General features: G+C 41.3%; 1 long non-coding RNA gene across 1 annotated transcript; it reads right to left on the reverse strand.

The window, feature by feature from the left end:
* Nucleotides 1–10,456: 10,456 nt before the first annotated feature.
* Nucleotides 10,457–14,238, reverse strand: LOC306919465. The gene is made up of 4 exons (XR_013789540.1): nt 14,171–14,238; nt 12,428–12,544; nt 11,009–11,182; nt 10,457–10,594 (listed from the first exon to the last, which is right to left on the reverse strand). It is a non-coding gene; the product is annotated as an uncharacterized lncRNA (long non-coding RNA).
* Nucleotides 14,239–21,991: the final 7,753 nt, after the last annotated feature.

Below are 21,991 nucleotides of genomic sequence, written 5' to 3' on the forward strand. Positions count from 1 at the left end.
TATATCAGCAGATATCAGGATTCTGCTGTTAGGTCCTGTCACACCGTTAGTCTGAAGGTGATTTGCTCTGAGGCAGATATAAGCGGAGCTACTGTCTAAGAGCTCTTGAAAACAAAAGATATGCAAAGACCAAGGCTGTTTTGATTAGCCAATGGTGATTGAATAGCTTCCCTGCTCCAGATCAAAAGGACAGTCTGATGGTGTTGACAGATTGGTCAATAGTTAAAAGACACACAACCAGAAAAGAGACAGAAATATTAAGAAGAAAGACAGACTATTAAGAAGAAAGCCAGTACAGAAAAAATTCAGAGTATGCTCCCACCTACTGTAACCAATTGCAGATATATCAGCAGATATCAGGATTCTGCTGTTAGGTCCTGTCACACCGTTAGTCTGAAGGTGATTTGCTCTGAGGCAGATATAAGCGGAGCTACTGTCTAAGAGCTCTTGAAAACAAAAGATATGCAAAGACCAAGGCTGTTTTGATTAGCCAATGGTGATTGAATAGCTTCCCTGCTCCAGATCAAAAGGACAGTCTGATGGTGTTGACAGATTGGTCAATAGTTAAAAGACACACAACCAGAAAAGAGACAGAAATATTAAGAAGAAAGACAGACTATTAAGAAGAAAGCCAGTACAGAAAAAATTCAGAGTATGCTCCCACCTACTGTAACCAATTGCAGATATATCAGCAGATATCAGGATTCTGCTGTTAGGTCCTGTCACACCGTTAGTCTGAAGGTGATTTGCTCTGAGGCAGATATAAGCGGAGCTACTGTCTAAGAGCTCTTGAAAACAAAAGATATGCAAAGACCAAGGCTGTTTTGATTAGCCAATGGTGATTGAATAGCTTCCCTGCTCCAGATCAAAAGGACAGTCTGATGGTGTTGACAGATTGGTCAATAGTTAAAAGACACACAACCAGAAAAGAGACAGAAATATTAAGAAGAAAGACAGACTATTAAGAAGAAAGCCAGTACAGAAAAAATTCAGAGTATGCTCCCACCTACTGTAACCAATTGCAGATATATCAGCAGATATCAGGATTCTGCTGTTAGGTCCTGTCACACCGTTAGTCTGAAGGTGATTTGCTCTGAGGCAGATATAAGCGGAGCTACTGTCTAAGAGCTCTTGAAAACAAAAGATATGCAAAGACCAAGGCTGTTTTGATTAGCCAATGGTGATTGAATAGCTTCCCTGCTCCAGATCAAAAGGACAGTCTGATGGTGTTGACAGATTGGTCAATAGTTAAAAGACACACAACCAGAAAAGAGACAGAAATATTAAGAAGAAAGACAGACTATTAAGAAGAAAGCCAGTACAGAAAAAATTCAGAGTATGCTCCCACCTACTGTAACCAATTGCAGATATATCAGCAGATATCAGGATTCTGCTGTTAGGTCCTGTCACACCGTTAGTCTGAAGGTGATTTGCTCTGAGGCAGATATAAGCGGAGCTACTGTCTAAGAGCTCTTGAAAACAAAAGATATGCAAAGACCAAGGCTGTTTTGATTAGCCAATGGTGATTGAATAGCTTCCCTGCTCCAGATCAAAAGGACAGTCTGATGGGGTCAATAGTTAAAAGACACACAACCAGAAAAGAGACAGAAATATTAAGAAGAAAGACAGTACAGAAAAAATTCAGAGTATGCTCCCACCTACTGTAACCAATTGCAGATATATCAGCAGATATCAGGATTCTGCTGTTAGGTCCTGTCACACCGTTAGTCTGAAGGTGATTTGCTCTGAGGCAGATATAAGCGGAGCTACTGTCTAAGAGCTCTTGAAAACAAAAGATATGCAAAGACCAAGGCTGTTTTGATTAGCCAATGGTGATTGAATAGCTTCCCTGTTCTCTGCTTCAGATCAAAAGGACAGTCTGATGGTGTTGACAGATTGGTCAATAGTTAAAAGACACACAACCAGAAAAGAGACAGAAATATTAAGAAGAAAGACAGTACAGAAAAAAATCAGAGTATGCTCCCACCTACTGTAACCAATTGCAGATATAACAGCAGATATCAGGATTCTGCTGTTAGGTCCTGTCACACCGTTAGTCTGAACATTACATTCACTAAAAACGCCGGGACAGCGCTCCACACGTCCCAAACTCTTCTCCCTTATGACTCCAAAACTATGGAATGGGCCTGGGCTGGCTTAGTGGTCCAGGCACCGTGGCTGGTAATCCAGCATGACAATATGTCGCGGGTTCGAGTCCCGATTCCGACAAACTTTACTGTGTGTCTTTTCTGCCCATCTCTCTCCCCGTTATCTGTCTACCTACAGTAAATATATCAATAGAGGCAGAAAAGCCCCAAAAAATATCTAAAAAATAAAAAACAAACTATGGAATGCAATTCCCATTGCAATCAGAACTCCTGACTCACTCCCAATCTTCCGCCGTAGCCACCACTTCAGACTCCATCGTAGTCCGTAGCACTTGCATTAGCACTTGCCCTAGCCTCGACGACCTTACAGGCTTATGCAAAGGCTCAAGTTATGTAACTTAGATGGCATTTTATGTAGACATTGCACATAGTGTATACACAGTTTCATTATATACATATTCCACTGTTAGGTTCTTAGCTTACGTATGATTATTGATTTTTTTTGTCATGTATTTGATGTATTACCATGTTTTGTTCTTGCTTACTGTAAATGACTCTGGATTAAGAGTGTCTGCTAAATGCCTAAATTGTAAATTGTATGCAACTTTACTACAGGTTTAAACCACAGTAAAAAAACACTACATACCTATCTTGTACAATTTTACTACAGGTTGCATCCTTGCATCAAACAGTCCATGTCTCTGGTCCATCTCTGGCTGTTCCTCTGACAATGTTGAATGTATTTTGGAGGCCATCTCTCTAGATACTGTAGACCTCTCCCTGTAGTGCTCTGTGGAAATCACCAGTAGAAAGACCTTTTATTATACTACATATTCAAATCAAACTTTACCATATCTAGTTTAGTATAAAGGAGTTGTTCAAGTGTTCAAATAATTATCCCCATCCTGATGAGCCAAGTCGGCCATACCACTTATGACCACATTTATTATAAAAAAAAAGTGAGATGCCAGAGGGGTTTTATAACAAAATTATATGCAATATTAGGCCCATCAGGCACACACACACACACACACACACACACACACACACACACACACACACACACACACACACACACACACACACACACACACACACACACACACACACACACACACACACACACACGTAATTGGTGAGGACAATAAGCTACTGGGAAATGTAGTTCAGTTAGCTTAAAGGGGCATTCCACTCATTTTCAACATTTTACTATGTCATTAATATACCTTAGAGCTGTTGTGTGGAAATAATAAAAAAGTTCCCCCATTCTGTGTTTCCTAGAACTAGAGGTCTGAAAAAAATCATTAACATGGTGAAACACATCTTGATGATGTCATCAAGATGTGTTTCACCATGTTAATGATTTTTTTCATAATTACAGTTCTAGGAAACACAGAATGGGGGAACTTTTTTATTATTTCCACACAACAGCTCTAAGGTATATTAATGACATAGTAAAATGTTGAAAATGGGTGGTTTTCCCCTTTAATGCTGGTGTGTGTGTGTGTGTGTGTGTGTAACACACATACCTGCAGTGTGTAGATCGATGTCCATATCAACATCAATGTCCAGCACTTTGTTTTGTTTCTCCAGCAGAGTTTCTAGTGTCTCCATCTCTCTCTGGAAGAGGTTGACCATGACCTGAGCAGCCAAACTGAGGCGCTCCAATACAAACACTTAGCCGCAATTTGCAACTCTAGATTTTTTTACAATGGGATGAATCTAGAGTTGCAATACCCTCCATTGACTCCCCACTCATCATTTTGCGTTTGCGATCTGCTGGTCTTAAACGACGTTAAACTCACCAACATTGCAGCTGTAGTCCAAGCTTGAATTTTGCTCTTTCAATCTGCAAAGCTTGTTTTTCATAAAAATCCCCCGTAGACATGTTATGAGCTACTTTCTGTCCAAAATATTCCACAAGTGATATTCCGATCCGCCATTTTGGAATTCTGCGACGGGCCGTAAAACAAGACGTGAGGGGGAGAGCTTGTTTAATAGAAGGCCGTGCGTGACGGGGCGTCGCGCTGCGTCGGCCTCTTCTTTGGGTGTCTTACCTGTGCAGGTAAGATTCTATTAAACAAGCTCTCCCCCTCACGTCTTGTTTTACGGCCCGTCGCAGAATTCCAAAATGGCGGATCGGAATATCACTTGTGGAATATTTTGGACAGAAAGTAGCTCATAACATGTCTACGGGGGATTTTTATGAAAAACAAGCTTTGTAGATTGAAAGAGCAAAATTCAAGCTTGGACTACAGCTGCAATGTTGGTGAGTTTAACGTCGTTTAAGACCAGCAGATCGCAAACGCAAAATGATGAGTGGGGAGTCAATGGAGGGTATTGCAACTCTAGATTCATCCCATTGTAAAAAAATCTAGAGTTGCAAATTGCGGCTAACAAACACTCTGACATCAAGCTTCACACAACAAACATCAGCACCACCACTCTGCTGCTGTTTGTCCAAAACACACAATATGTCCTCTCCCACCGACATCATTTGTTCATGTATCTTCAGCCGTACAGACTCCATTTGACACGTTGTGACGTCCATTATGAGACGTTGTTTTTAGTAGCACTCCCTTTATTTCACACCACGATGAAAAACAACCACAGAGCTAAAGGCTAACAACCACCATGCTGCAGTGCTAACCGCTGCTACACGCACAACCCTGCTTCCGGGTCAGAGTGTTTCACGCATGAGCAATAAACAATCCACATACTGTTGCCTTAATGTCTTTCGCCCCCTGGTGGTGGAGGTGTGTAACTGTCACTACATTATAATGATAGACCTAATATGTAAGGTTTGCGTTTTGCAACTGTCTTCAAATCCCACTATGGATTTTCTATGGGGTTCAAGTCAGTAGACTGTGATGACCACTGTGGAATAGTGGAAAATAGATGATATTTTGATGAATTGAACATGGTGGACCCTGTTGTAAACAAGTGTAATGCTTAATTGGGTCGTCCACTCACAGTTAACAGCCTTTGTATTGAGTTTGTGCTCGAAATGTACTGTAATTCTGCAAACTGTTAATAAATATTTCAATCAATCAATCAATCAATCTACAACCTCACAGCGAGTTGTGGTGTGACACGCTTTGAGCTTGTAGATCAGCTATTTTCACATGTTTGAAAAATATATATATAATTTTGACAATGACATATGAATCCAGCAATGCATTGATATTAAAATGAAAAAGTAGCCTACTTTGTAATTTGTAAATTTATTGAGTATAAGTCCTTTGTCCACCACTGATGGAATGAAGGGGAATCTAAGTTAAAGTGGCCGACATGTGGATTATTGTTATATAATTACCATATGGTTATTGTTATAATAATAATAATGTCTAATTAAAGCAGTCATAATCACTATGGATCCTGGTGGATCTCTAGTCTACGGTGACACAGGTGTGGGTTGGGTGTAGGGTTGTTTTTTTTTTGTCTCTGATTAATGTACTGTTAAAATGATAACTATGCTCAATCTCAAATGTTGTGCTGTGAGAAGGATTGGCACTTATAAGCTTTTAGCTTCAGCCCAATTCCTTTTGACCACCTTCACGGGGCTGTTTGTTTTTTCTTTGCTGATGTAAAATTTGTACTTGATTCTGTGTCATCAAACCCTGTACACTCAAGACACGCTCCATATATGACCAGTACAATTACATGACAGGCAGATGTTGGTACCTGCAGTGCATTTCTGCCTGACGCACCTCCGACGGTACCTAAGCGCCAGCTGTAGGGTTTCAGCTGAGAGCCATCCTGGCCTTGCCCCTTGCTCACCAGGTAGTGACCCCAGACTCTGCATGGCAGGGGCGTCCTCCTCCCTGAGCCAGGCTTGCACCTGACCGCATTCCTGATGGTTGAGAAGCGTAGGTTGATGTTGGAACCTCTCGGGCCGCTTCCCTCAGGCCCACTTCAGCCAGTACCTAAATACCAGCTGCAGGGTCATCAGCTGGGACTGGGAGCCATCCTTCACTGATGTTTCTCCCCTTTAATCACCAGAACATCTCAGGATGTTGGGGCAGCAGTCAGGGACTTCTCCCTGCCGCTCCCTGCAGCTGGATTTCGATAATCCGTTTTTTCACTGCGGGGCATCTCGATTCCCCCAACTCCTGTCTTTTCTTCTCAGCCAGAGCCAGAAACTTCCGCCTCCTCCGAGAGATCCTTTAGGACGTTCTTAGCCTTTGCTGCCATGACGCCGATGTCCCTCAAGAAGCGGTTTGTTGAGAGGCCAGCATAGCCACGGCAGCCAACTTCCACTGCATAAGTGCAGAGAGCACTGAGGGGACAGGTGCTCAAAGCCCACAAAACGGCACATCTGTCGGTTTTTGGGGTGGTCTTTTTGTGGGGATCCCTCGTGCCATTTCACACCAGAAATGTAGTGCATTGGATGTCTTATTCTAATGGGGAAAGGTGTTTCACTTGGTCCATGTCATTGGACCGTAAAATAAGCAATAGGCCTGCGTTCTCATTACCATGTAAAAATGAAAAGGGCAGGCACCAAGACGCTACGACCCTTACCTCCATTTACCAAGACCCAGTCATCCTAAAACACCCATTATGAACAAACTGATGTATAATGTATACACTATTTAATATTTAATAGAGAAAATAGCAGATCTACAATTGTTTACCTATATATAATAAATGGGTGCCAAATACATATTTTCTACGCCTTAAATGTCTAGACATTTCCACCAAACCTGTGGATATCCTCGTCATTCTGGGCATAAATAATACGTTGCATATTTGCATGATAAAGCACACACAGAGGACTTGTAGTGATGAAACCTTTATTAAACAAATTAAAAACATATAAATACAGTACGTATTGTTTACCTCGAATGTCTGGTTTAGTCATGTGAAATAAGGGTGAAACAAGGCTAAGTTACACTTTTTGTTCACAGCACACACCTGACAAGAGCATTGATATTAAATAATGATGATGATAGTTAAATAGAATTGTTTAACTGTGATGCATATGTGGCTTTGTTATGGTCTGAAGGTACATTATGTAAGATGTAGCAACACCCTGATCTACACAAACCCAGCAGCTTGTGAGCACTTTACTGCACCATCATTTACTGCATAGCAATGAACATAATTATTGCATGAATGTTAATGCATAAGACTTGTTAAATGTTGACAAATGTGGACACACACTGATGCTCATATTGTACTACCAGTAACCTATGAGCTGGAGGGAATAATGCAACTTAAAATAAAAATGAAATTCCTGTATGAGTCATCATGTGGGTTTTTAGATGACCCGCCTGAGTAAAGCCTGTACCACATACTGTACAGGAGAAGGGCTTTTCACCTGTATGAATCCTCATGTGTGTTTTTAGATGACTTGAGGTAACACAGCCTTTACCACATACTGTACAAGAAAATGGCCTTTCACCTGTATGAATCCTCATGTGTGTTTTTAGATCACTTGAGGTAACAGCCTTTACCACATACTGTACAAGAAAATGGCCTTTCACCTGTATGAGTCATCATGTGTGATTTTAGGTTAAACGCCTTAGTAAATCCTGTACCACAAACTGTACAAGAGAATGGCCTTTCACCTGTATGAGTCATGATGTGTGTTTTTAGAGTACCCGCCTGAGTAAAGCCTGTACCACAAACTGTACAGGAGAGAGGCTTTTCGCCTGTATGAGTCATCATGTGTGTTTTTAGATTACCCGCCTGAGTAAAGCCTGTACCACATACTGTACAGGAGAAAGGCTTTTCGCCTGTATGAGTCATCATGTGTGTTTTTAGACTACCCGCCTGAGAAAAACCTGTACCACAAACTGTACAAGAGAAGGGCTTTTCGCCTGTATGAATCCTCATGTGTGTTTTTAGAACGCTAGAGTCACGACAGCCTTTACCACATACTGTACAAGAGAATGGCCTTTCACCTGTATGAGTCATCATGTGTGTTTTTAGAGTACCCGCCTGAGTAAAGCCTGTACCACAAACTGTACAGGAGAGAGGCTTTTCGCCTGTATGAGTCATCATGTGTGTTTTTAGATTACCCGCCTGAGTAAAGCCTGTACCACATACTGTACAGGAGAAAGGCTTTTCGCCTGTATGAGTCATCATGTGTGTTTTTAGACTACTCGCCTGAGAAAAACCTGTACCACAAACTGTACAAGAGAAGGGCTTTTCGCCTGTATGAATCCTCATGTGTGTTTTTAGAACGCTAGAGTCACGACAGCCTTTACCACATACTGTACAAGAAAATGGCCGTTCGCCAGTATGAGTCATCATGTGTGTTTTTAGAACGCTAGAGTCACGACAGCCTTTACCACATACTGTACAAGGAAATGGCCTTTCGCCTGTATGAATCTTCATGTGTGTTTTTAAATTCCGCTTTAGATTAAACATTTTGACACACTCTGTACAATTAAAACTTTTCTTCCCTGTGTGACTCCTCTTGGAGTCAGTTTGTTTTGATGAGTTCAGGTCCTGGGACAGCTTGTGCTGTCCTCCCACATTTTGTGTGTTTTGTGATTTCAGTGTGTTTAAAGCTGACTGATCTCCCCTAGTCTCCTCCCAATCATCACTGTCTTCAGTATCAGATTCAGAACAGTGTGAAGAGAGGAGCTTGTTGTCACTAGTTTGTTGTAATGTTCCACAGTCCTCTACATCAGCTTGTGCTTTCATGTGTACAGTTGAGGTGCCGGCTACAGGCTCTGTGTCTCTGTTTTCATCATCATCTTCACTTTTCACTGCTAGTAATGTTAACCCTTGTCCACCAGCCTCTTCTGGTGTGTGAACTAGCTCCACTTGTTCGTCTTTAATTTCTGGAGCTTGTCGTTCCTCCTGGACCAGACTGGAGCTCCTCTCCTCTTCAGGTGGAACCTCCTCTTTACACACAGGGACGTGCAGAAAGTCTAAAAAAAAAATACAATGTGTTACGACCCTTATGGTCTAGGAGCAAAGGCCCTGCAATGTATTCAAAAAGACATCCAGATTAGCTTGTAGAGCGGCTATTTTCGGTGCAAAGGATACATTTGGCTTTACACTTCAGGCATTATATTTTGCCTTATGGCGGCGTTTGCTCGCTGAAAGTATCTGACCTACAAGCAAGCTCACAGTGCGTTGTGATGAGACACACTGTGGACTTTATCTTTCGGCAGAGCGACACTGTCGTCAGAACTTCTTCAGTTCGGTCATGACTGTCGTTTGAGGTAATGCAACACAGTTGTAAGAACGAGACGGCATATTATCAAATGTAGCATTTTTGTCATTTACACTTAAACGCCTCGTTTTGAATGATGTTGATATGGTGCTGCACTAGTATAGCCTTTGCGTTATTGATATGTTTGTGGTCTGGTGGCTGGAATTTTGTTGCATTTCAAAAACCACTGCTTGCAAATTATGACTCATGATTACACACCTAAGTAGCCTAGCACACCCGGAGTGAGCATGTTTTTGGGGGGTTTGCGTTCTTGTATTCTTGTTATCGGAACCTACAAACCATCCCGCATGCTCAGATCAGTCAACGCAGGGAAGCTGGAAGTTCACTAAAAATGCCGGGACAGCGCTCCACACATCCCAAACTCTTCTCCCTTCTGGCTCCAAAACTATGGAATGGGCCTGGGCAGGCTTAGCGGTCCAGGCACCTTGGCTGGTAATCCAGCATGACAGTGTGCCGCGGGTTCGAGTCCCGATCACGACAAACTTTACTGTCTGTCTTCCCCCATCCCTCTCCCTGTTTCCTGTCTACCTACTGTAAATCTATCAATAAAGGCAGAAAAGACCCAAAAATATCTAAAAGGGGGAAAAAATTACGTAACTTAGATAGCATTTTATGTTGACATTGCACTCTATAGTGTATACACATAGTTTCATTGTATAGATATTCCACTGTTCTTAGTTTACGTATGATTCTTGAAGACAATTGACCTATAGCTAAGCCCCTCCCCAAACTGCTATGGTCCAATCACAGCTAAGCATACCATGGGTTAGACAATAGTTTCCCTATATGATAAAACATTGTTTTAAAAAATAAATGTCGCACACATATTTGTCAGTGCATATGGCAGGCCTTGTTGACGGATTTGGAAGAGATTTTGAAGGTCTGGTTCCAAAAATGAACCATTATTGAATGTGTAAAATGCATGATATTTACATTGGAATGAATGAGACTGGCTGGAAAGTGTCCAAGTGGGAGTGTCTAAGTGGGAGAGGGCTTTGCTAAAGGTGAATTGTTTTTATGTATTTGATGCATTACCATGTTTTGTTCTTGCTTACTGTAAATCACTCTGGATTAAGAGCATCTGCTAAATGCCTAAATTGTATTCAACTTTACTACAGGTTTAAACCACAGCAAATAAAACACTACATACCCATCTTGTACAATTTCACTACAGGTTGCATCCTTGCATCAAACAGTCCATGTCTCTGGTCCATCTCTGGCTGCTCCTCTGACAACGTTGAATGTCTTTTGGAGGCCATCTCTCTAGACACTGTAGACCTCTCCCTGTGGTGCTCTTTGGAAATCACCAGCAGAAAGACCTTTCATTATACTACATATTCAAATCAAACTTTACCAAGTCTAGTGTCTTGTTCAGTATAAAGGAGCAGTCACTAGTTGTTCGAGTGCTAAAATAATTGCCCCCATCCTGATTTGAACATCAGGTGAACATACATTGTATATTGAATTTGTAAAAGGGAAAGAAAAGTCAAAAGTAACACAAATAGCCAATCTACAAGATTCTCAAAACATGTGGCATCGTGAGCTTGTAAAACATGGCATAATCTTGGACATAGTTTGAATGCTGATTAATCGTGATTAATACATTTTTAAACTGAGATGCATCTGATTAAAATGTTTATTCGTTTGACAGGCCTACTCAAAATAAGTAGAGCTAGTAAGTATTTCTTAAAGCAGTATTTTTTAATACCTATTTGAAAGATGTCAACAGTCATTGACCCACCAGCCTCTTCTGGTCTTTGAAGTAGCTCCTCTTGTTGTGGAGGAGCTACAACAAGAGGATGTGGTTCCTCCTGGACCAGACTGGAGCTCCTCTCCTCTTCAGGTGGAACCTCCTCTTTACACACAGGAACATGCAGAAAGTCTATGAAAAAATACAAAGAGACTATCAAGGTTTGCATCTTGTACCTCAATGCAGAGTAGTGGCTGGAAAAAGTATCAACAGATTACTTTTTGGCCACATTTTCCAAAATTCAACTTTGATGGTGCGCTGACTGCGCTCTTTGCTGTAAATCAGAGGTTCCCAAAAACTGGTACTAGTACCACTGGTGGTACTTGAGCCCCCCTCTGGTGGTACACAGAGGAGTCGCCCAAAAAAGGATAGAAAAGACAAAAGTGGAATGAAATATTTACATTACTACAGGTAGTTCTTCTGGTTGAAATGAGCATGACAGCACACCTAGCCGTTAATAGAAGATTTGAGAACGGTATACAAAATATCATCAGTTGTGCTGACTAGATTAAACATAGTTTTGTCAGAGCAGCAGCATTATTGGCTTAGGAATGGAACAAAAAGGGCAGGTCTACGCTCCTGTATTTTAACATTAGTTAAAATACTTGAGTGCCAAAGATTTTCTGAGGTGGTACTTCAGTATAAAAACGTTGGGAACCAATGCTGTAAATAGTGTGGCCGTTTGTTTGCATTATAGCGTTCTCATAGAAGATGTGAGACGAGTTGAATGTTAGGTCTTCTCCAGCAGGTTAGTTGTTAACTATGGAATCGCACATCTCCCGTCAGTTGGTGTGTCGCCACCATATTTGGTGGTTGGGGTGAGAGAACATGTGACATCACGTGACATCATCAGGGATGGAGATCCCTGGTGTCATCAATATTAAGCCCATATATGGAGATCCCTGATGTCATCAATATTGGTCAGCAACTCTGACCTCAAACCTCAACCCCAAACCTCTCCATATATGGAGCTGACCTGTTCTGACATGACATCCATCCTTCCTCTTCGATGTCTCCCTTTTGACTGATACCTGTCCATTTAAACTAGACGGGCCTGCCCCAAAGTTATTAGTGCAGCTGCGCCTGGCAGCCGGTGGAGACTAGAGTTCTTAACAGGCCCTGACAATTAAGATCTTACCCCCCATACCAAAGTGTCAGCGCTTGCCCATCAGTCTGCTGTCACCCAGGCGGATGCGTGCACGCGACCTGAGGTCGCTTCTCGCCCTCAGGCGTCTTACTGGTACTGAAGTAGAATGAACTGCAAAGCCTTATGTGAACCCATTAATACTTTTACTGACGATTAATATTGGTTCATTTTTACACTCTCAGAACCGACCCACTTTAACAAATAAAACAAATAAAGTGATTTAAACTTACCGAGATCCAGGTGGTCTTCAGGTTCCCGTTTAAGGTGGTCTTCAGGTTCCTGTTTAATAGAAACAGTCGTGGCTGGAGAACTGATCTTCACCTGCAGACTGGACTCCACACACTGGTCTGGAATGAAGGTGACATTAGTAACAACTTTAATAATAAGGTTGTTCATGTGTTATAAACAGCATAACACTCCTGTAGAAAACTGAACCACACTAAATTGATTTATACTGTATTATGAACCAGAATGATTTACATAAAATGAAAATCAGACCCGTCTGAACCAAGTGGCGCTGTACTGTACTCGTGCTGTAGTACTGTACTGTACTGTACAAGCCGCCCTCCCTGGTGTGTGTGTGTGTTAGGCTGCGCAACAGTGACACTTGGTAGTCAACAAACGCTATAACGCTATTTCCGTGCTTGGACGGACAGACAGACCCAGCCAGGAAGTCAGGGACACGCATTGCTGTGCATTGGAGTGGCTGCACCACTTAAAAATTAAAGAACAAAATGAAAGCACATCTAGAAACTAAAGCAGTATTTTATTATTGCATAATTGAAACAGCCAATGGGCTTGATAACAGAATAATGATCCTGAAATAGATATGAAATAGATATGACAGAGTAGCAGCATCTCTGCCTCCCAGCCTCCACATCAGTGTCCAAACACACATTTATATTGGCAGGCAATGTCCACAACGCTAACAACATTGATTTCTGCAGGTCTCCGGACATCTCAGCCAGGAGGTGGAGAGGGTTTCTAACTTTAAGTTTCTGGGCGTGACTATGGCCGACGACCTGTCCTGGAGGACCACCATCACCTCTGCTGTGGGGAATGCACAGCAACGCCTTTTCTTTCTAAGGAAACTTAGAGGGGCAAAACTCCCACAGAGCCTGTCGATCAACTTCTACCACTGTGCAGTAGAATGTGCTCACCAACTGATGTGGTTTTCCAGCTGCACCAGGGCAGAGAAGGAGGGCCTCCACAGAGTGGTCAAGGCTGCAGCCTCCCAGAGATCTCCACAGTCTTCACCTCCCGCTGCCTACGCTGTGCCAATAACATCCTACAGGACCAGTTCCACCCAGCACACCATCTTATCCAACGTCTGCCCTCTGGTAGGAGATACCGATCTATCCGGTCCAGAACCAGCAGACTGACCAACAGCCTCTACCCACAGGCTGCCAGGCTGCTGAATGAACAACCTGCCCCCCGCCTACCCCATCCCTGACCCCCCTCTATAGTATTATAAGTGTACTGTACTGGACTTGGACTATGCATTAAACTTTGCATTGCTGAACTCTATTATTATTACACTGCACTATTACGTTGCACTTTGGGTATTATGTATTACAGTGCGTTTATTTGTATGCCAGTGGTGAAGCTCAACTTGCATTGTTTCGTGCAAGCAATGACAATAAAGATCTATCTATCTATCTATCGTATGTAAACATCAGGTGAAAATGAAAATTATATTGAAAAAAGTCAAGAAGTAACACAAATACCTGATCTACAAGCTGCTCAACGTGTGTGGTATCGTGAGCTAGTAAAACATGGCATAATCTTGGACATAGTTTGAATGCTGATTAATCGTGATTAATATATTTATAAACTCAGATTAATCTGGTTAAAATGTTTAATCATTTGACAGCCCTACTTAAAATGTATTTCAAAATGTAAAAGTATTTATTTAAGCAGTATTTAGTTAAGCAGTATTTTTATTGCGTATTTGAAAACAGTCATTGACCCACCAGCTTCTTCTGGTCTTTGAAGTAGCTCCTCTTGTTCCTTAATCTGTGGAGGTTGTGGTTCCTCCTGGACCAGACTGGAGCTCCTCTCCTCTTCAGGTGAGACCTCCTCTTTACACACAAGAATGTGCAGAAAGTCTAGGAAAAAATACAAAGACTCTATAAAAGGTTTGGATCTTGTACCTTAGTGCGGAGTAGTGGCTGGAAAAAGTATCAACAGATTACTCTTTGGCCACATCTTCCTAAATTGAACTTTGATGGTGCGCTGACTGCGCTTTGTGCTGTATGGCCGTTTGTTTACATTGTAGTGTTCTCATAGAAGATGTGAGACGAGCTGAATGTTAGGTCAGTGAGTCTTAGTTAGTTAGTTAATACTGAAGTAGAATTAACTGCAAAGCTTCAGTGAACCCATTCATACTTTTACTGCCGAACCGTCGTCCCATTCATAATACGATCAATGTAGTCACATTGTTAATGCTAAAATCGATAACCGGGTGATATCGGTTCATCTTTACACCCTCAGTACCGACCCACTTTCACCAATAAAACAAATAAAGACTGAGTAATTTAAACTTACTGAGATCCAGGTGGTCTTCAGGTTCCTGTGTAAGGTGGTATTCAGGTTCCTGTTTAAGGTGGTCTTCAGGTTCCTGTGTAAGGTGGTATTCAGGTTCCTGTTTAATAGAAACAGTCGTGGCTGGAGAACTGATCTTCACCTGCAGACTGGACTCCACACACTGGTCTGGAATAATATAAAATATAATAAATAATAATAATAATTTAATAAGGAATTTGATGTGATATTAACAACTTTCATAAAAAGGCTGCCGCTGATCATGTGTCATGAAAGGAGTATAATATATTTATCATATTAAACTTTATAAACACCTCCTGTATAAAACTGAACCAGACAAAATTCAATTCATTTCACCCAAACCCTAACCTCACAGGGAAGACACGGCTGTTTCGGGAGCCATGGGTGAGTTTTAACCAGCAACGCCGACACCCAAACCCTAACCTCACGTTAACTGGCAACGCATATCGTGAGCCGTGACTGTTGTCGGCAGTTGCGGCGTCGGCCACGAAACAAACCAACACTGCCGCGGAACTCCACTAATCCTCCCACCTTCCCAGGCAGGTGCCACCCCTCCCTCCGGCAGTGCCGCCCGCGTCTGATTGCCGGTGTCGGAGAATGCACTCGCTCCTTCTGAATTATGGAGATACAAGGTTTCTCTGCCCGGCAGCAATGATAAAAAGTAAACCCAGCTGCTATAATAGAACAGTGAGAAACATGTAGAACTCAGGATTCACATGGAAACGGTGAGGGCCTCACAGAACGTAGACCAGATGTCTCCCTTTGCGTGGGACAGTCCCTCATTTCCAAGACTTTTCAAGCATCCCACAAAATGAGACCCTGTCCCACATTGTGACTGACAAGCATCAATGTTCAAATGCCCTAATATATTCAGTCCGGTAACAAGACAACTCACCCTTTTTGCCCCTCCAAGTGAGTTGTCCGGACATCTCACCCCGAACGTCCGGACAACTCACCAGGGGTGAGATGTCTTCACTTTCGGGATGAGTTGTCTGACTGAATATGTAGCCTTTGAGCTCTTTTATATACTTTACTGAATATTGCACAATAATACTTTACTGAATATTTCACAAGAATATAACAGAAGAGTCAAATGTACGGTCAAATGTAATGTAGTTTATTTAAATATAGAAACATTGTAAACAAAGTTTATGCTGCATAGAGAGTACAACAGTGTTTCACCGGATTTTACTGTTAAATAAATAAATAATTAGCGCGTGACTGCGCATGTCTGTAGGAACCGATAGTTAGATCCGAAATTGAATTAGGCCTACTGTAATGGGTGCCACGGAAAGTACAGACAACTCACCGGGGTGAGCTGTCCGTCCTTTCTCGCCCAACTCGCCCCAGCGGAAAGTACAGACAACTCACCCCACCATGTCAGAAAGTGAAGACAACTCACCGGGGTGAGTTGTCCAGTATTCGTTAGTCCCCTAATAGTTCCTGATAGATGCCTTTTTAAGCCTTTTAAAATAACATGAGCAATATCCCCAGCTACAGGGGGTAGCACTTATCCTACCCCCTTAGATAGCACTTTTCAGACTTAGATAGCATTTGAAACAGACTTATAGCATGTCATGTAGACAGCACAATAATTGCATTGTATGTAGTCATAGCACATCATAGTACATATGTATAGCATAGTATAGTATATGTATAGTTAATTGCGAACGCAGTGATTGCGAACGCAGTGAGCATTTACTATGAGACCCAGCAGATCCTGTCTGTGTGTCTGTGTGTCTGTGTGTCACGCTATAACACCACCCGCCCACCACCAGAGGGCGCAGCTGTATCACACACAAAAACACACACACACATGCGCACACACGCACGCACGCACACAAAACTTAACTTAAAAAACTTAACTTAAAAAAAACTTAACTTAAAAAAAAACTTAACTTAAAAAAAAACTTTAAAAGGAAAAACTTTAAAAAAAAAAACTTAACTTGAAAAAAAAAACTTAAAAAAAAAAAAAAACTTAAAAAGAACTTAACTTAAAAAAAACTTAACTTAAAAAAAAAAAACTTAAAAAGGAAAAACTTTAAAAGGAAAAACTTAAAAAAAAATTTACTTAAAAAAGAACGTAACTTAAAAAAAAACTTAAAAAATTACGTAATTTATTCTAATTGTTGTTTTTGCAATTTACGAGCTGCGTTCGCTTCCCGCGTTCGCGCGTCTTACTTGTATGTATAGTGTCATTATATAGATATGTTCTAGTTACGTTCTTAGCTTACGCATGTTTCTTGATAAATGCATGTTATATATGTGATGTATTCCCATACTTTTGTTCTTGCCTAATGTAAATCGCTCTCGATTAAGAGCGTCTGCTAAATGCCTAAATTGTAATTGTAAATTGTACAGTACCAAGTCGGCCATACCACTGATGAGCACATCAAAACACACACACACACACACACACACACACACACACACACACACACACACACACACACACACACACACACACACACACACACACACACACACACAATTTACAATTTAGGCATTTAGCAGACGCTCTTAGTCTTAATCCAGAGCGATTTACATTAAGCAATAACAAAAAGCATGGCATACATCACATGTATAAAAAGTAGTTATCATGAATCATGCGTAAACTAAGAACGTAACAGTGGAGTATCTATGTAAACTATACATACTATACTATATAATATATTATACATGTGTACTATAAAGTGCTATGACTACATAAAGTGCAATTCTAGAGCTGTCTACATAACAAGCTATAAGTCTGTTTAAAATACTATCTAAGTCTACATAATGTGCTATCTAAGGGGCTAGGCTAGGGCAAGTGCTACGGGCCATGGTGGAGTCTGAAGAGGTGGGTTTTCAGACTACGGCGGAAGATTGGGAGTGAGGCTGCAGTTCTGACTGCAATGGGAAGTGCATTCCATTAGTTTTGGAGCCAGAAGGGAGAAGAGTTTGGGACGTGTGGAGCGGTGTCCCGGCGTTTTTAGTGAAGGTACCTCCAGCTTCCCTGCGTTGGCTGATCTGAGTGAGCGGGAGGGTTTGTAGGGTACGATCATACTTGTGAGATATGGGGGGGCCATGCCTTTGGTTGCTTTGAATGCCAGCATCAGAGTTTTGTATTCTGTGCGGGCAGCGACCGGGAGCCAATGGAGCGAGCGGAGAAGGGGGGAGACGTGTGAGAATTTTGGCTGGTTGAAGACCAAGCGTGCTGCGGCATTTTGGATCAGTTGGAGGGGCTTAAGTGCACATGCCGGTAGGCCAGTAAGGAGGGAGTTGCAATAGTCAAGTTTTGACAAGACTGTTGTCTGGATTGTTGTCTGGATTGTGTGGATTGTGTGTGTGTGTGTGTGTCTGGACACACACACGCACAATTGGTGACGACAATACGTTTTACTCTTATGTACCTGAACACAAGATTTACCAATAAAGAAAAACGTGAAGCTACTGGGAAATGTAGTTCAGTTCAGCTAGCTTAATGCTACCTGTAGCTAAACTGAGTTTACTAACCTGCAGTGTGTAGTTTGGTGGTGTTGGTGTGTGTGTGTCTGTGTGTGTAACACACATACCTGCAGTGTGTAGATCGATGTCCATATCAACATCAATGTCCAGCACTTTGTTTTGTTTCTCCAGCAGAGTTTCTAGTGTCTCCATCTCTCTCTGGAAGAGGTTGACCATGACCTGAGCAGCCAAACTGAGACGCTCCAACACAAACACTCTGACATCAAGCTTCACACAACAAACATCAGCACCACCACTCTGCTGCTGTTTGTCCAAAACACACAATATGTCCTCTCCCACCGACGTCATGTGTTCATTTATCTTCAGCCGTACAGACTCCATTTGAGTCGTTTTGACCTCCATTATGAGACGTCGTTTTAGCAGCACTCCGTTTATTTCACACCACGATAAAAAACAACCAGAGCTAAATGCTAACAAACTCCATGTTGCAGTGCTAACCGCAACAACAACACGCACTTACTTCCGTTTCCGGATCAACGTGTTTCGAACTTTCGAGCGCATGCGCACCAATGGATCCTCCAGGCCGTTTGCTCAATGCAAAGGCTCTTCCTGCGCCCCCTGGTGGAGGAGGTGTGTAACTGGACGGACGGATTGAATACTTTATTAACAGTTTGTGAAAGAAAGGACAGAGGTACAGAAGTTATACAATAATCTAAAATAATAATCGAAAATCAATAATCTAAAATCAATGATCTAAAACCAATTATCTAAAATAATTATATAAAAGCCCTGAGAGCTGGGGGCTTGTTTACATTTCAGACAGACAGACAGACAGACAGACAGACTGTAAAAATAACACCAACATACAATATCATACAAATATATAAAACGGTATGTATAGGCCTATACAGAATAGGAATAAATAAATACATAAATAAATAAAAACACAGATTTAATAATAATAATAATGAATGAATAAAAAGGCTATGTATTAGTGTGGTCAGCAGCTGCAATGTTGATGAGTTTCATGTCATTTAATCCTACAATCAGATTAGACTTTTTTATTGGCTGTCAAGGGTTGGTATTGCAACTCTAGAAGCCAGATAGCAGAAATAGCAAAAGAGACAATTATGTCTACATATTTACACATAGCATATCCAAACATGATAAAAAATAATAAGGTGCATGATCATAGCAGCTGGTTTATACTGGTTTATCATGACATGATGGAGCTTTGTTTCATCATATGCCTATTGTACAATGTACATCCCACACAAATATGAGATTATACTATTTGCAGAGTAATGTGCTAAATGTTATAAATAATGTATTTTACACACTGTGACTGAACCAAAGGAGATGGGCAGTCATAGACAATAAATCAATCAAATCAGTTCTTCACTGATTTCAATCTGTCAAGTGACAGAGAAACACTGTATTAATTTGTTTTACTTGGATTAAATAAAAACTGAAGTTTAATTTAAATCATAATTTTAGCTGCATTTGAGGTGTTACTATTTATACTCCTACATCAACACTGCCAGTGTCATGCTCAGACTGACCACATAGCACGGGAATCATCCGTAAATCCACTCGATGGCTCTGCCTGGCGGCAGAACTATCATCTATTGGAGTGATCCAATATAGCGCTACATAACACCTGAAGAGACAGGAAGACCCCTGTTACTGAATGTTGGTGACAAGTTAGACAGCTCGATGGGTTGCTATGGTTACTATGGTCACATGGTGTTGGGTGGTACGTCAGATAGGTAAAGTCAGCTGTTCGCCGGTGAAGAAGATTAACATGAAATCAGATCAAAATGAAATTGCGTCTCTGTCGTCCTAGTAACTGCAGTTGTTCCATTGTGGTCCCCGGACCCCACACTACGTAGCTGTCCTCGTCAATGCCAATTTAAACAAAACATACCGATCTGATTCTCGTTTGGATTAAGAAGCGTCGGGGAGACGGACGGACACTCACATTGCGTTGTGGTTGCACACCCTTTAGCCCTGTGTTTTGTTGTTGTGATTGTTGTTGAGAAACAGGAAGACACTCGCCTTCTTCCTGTGACTGTCTAGGTACAACAATTCGTTTTATAAATGCAACTATGAGTAAACATATGTCACATACATTAACTATGCAGCCCATGTAATGCGTCAATATAAACGCATCGATGAAAGAATAAATACATACCGTAAATAAATGAACGTTTGTTTCTGACGGGGTTCGAACTTTGTCCTCCGTTTGTCAGCATAAAGTTTCCCAGTCATGGAACGTACTACAGTGAGCCATTCTAGCCATGATATTTTGTAATCATAATCAAATCATAGTTTATAAAAGCAGCCATCACAACTCAAAACGAACATGGGAACTAGATTAACTTGAAATCTCATTCATCATACCGATTTCCAAAACGGATGTTTAATAGACCTACAGATTTGTTTCTAACGTCTCTCACCATCATCACCTATACGTTCACCTTATGGTCATTATGTTATAGGCCTACAGGCTACATAGAAATAGTAAATGCATGATATGTTAAATTAACAATTTGTTTATAACATGACCTAAATATGCCCAAAAGCCACATTAAACCCATGTTTGCCACCATGGGAATTTAAAGTGCTAAAGTCTAAAGTGCAACACAGGTTCATTGTAACAATTGTAACAAAGCATAACATTTTTATTTCATTAATCGGGTTATACAGTACAAAATATTTAAAAAGTTGAACACAATTGACATGGGGAAGGAGAGAAAAAGAGGGGTGAAGGTCAAACTACTTCAAATCCGCAGCAACCCACACTTGCACTACACAACAAGACACACTGGGTGATTAGGAAGATGGGTAAAGAGCCCTCCAGATAGTCCTCCCCCACAGTACAACTGTCCGCTCTTCTCTGAGTACACCAGAAATAACAAGTCAATTAGTAACAATTAACAGCTAATTGGCAGTTGGGTTATCAAAAAGTAAAATACAATACAACAGTGATCTAAAAATTCTAATAATCTAGAAGCACAGCAAGGAGCTAAGCCTCAACAGTCAAGGTCTGGTACATTGGTACTCAAGACTCATCGATCGAGTAGGCCTACACACACTGAACATTACATGACAGTACACCAGCCTTCAGTTAAGTGCGGTTTTGGCCCTAAAATGGCTTACAAACAAACTTCACTTGGTCCTCAACAGTGAGGCCTATGGCCTATGGGGAGGGAACCTTGTTCCCACAGAAGTCAGTGCATAGCAATAGATAGCCAAACAGGAATGACTGACTGGCACCTGGCTTAAGGGGAGGCAGTAATCAGTAAATGGTGAATCTTACATAGATTGTGCATTACATTCACACACACACACACATTCACTACACCGATGACAGGCAAGGGCCGCAAGGCACCAACCTGCACATCAGGAGCAATTAGGGGTTCAGTGCCTTGCTCAAGGACACTTTTACACCAACTCTGGGGGAAGCTGGGATCGAAATTTAATTTCAAGAGGACGGCTGAGCACTATATGCTTAAGGGTATGTATTCTGTTACACTATCAATTCTACATAATATATTTGTCTTATAAAATTAGAAATGTAATGATTAGGATATCAAATATATAAATACAGAATTGATCAACTCTAAAACTGTGGTGTTCACATAAGCCTGAGTAGATGATCAAATGTCTAAAAGTATCATGGAAAGCTCTGCTTTACATTGAGATTTTTCTCATTAATTTGTACTAGATGGCAGTCCTTCATTACCTCTGCCAGCGTCGCAAGAACGAGGAGCCACATT

The sequence above is a fragment of the Electrona antarctica genome, assembly GCF_951216825.1.
Source record: "Electrona antarctica genome assembly, contig: scaffold_25, whole genome shotgun sequence".
Taxonomy (NCBI): Eukaryota; Metazoa; Chordata; class Actinopteri; order Myctophiformes; family Myctophidae; genus Electrona; species Electrona antarctica.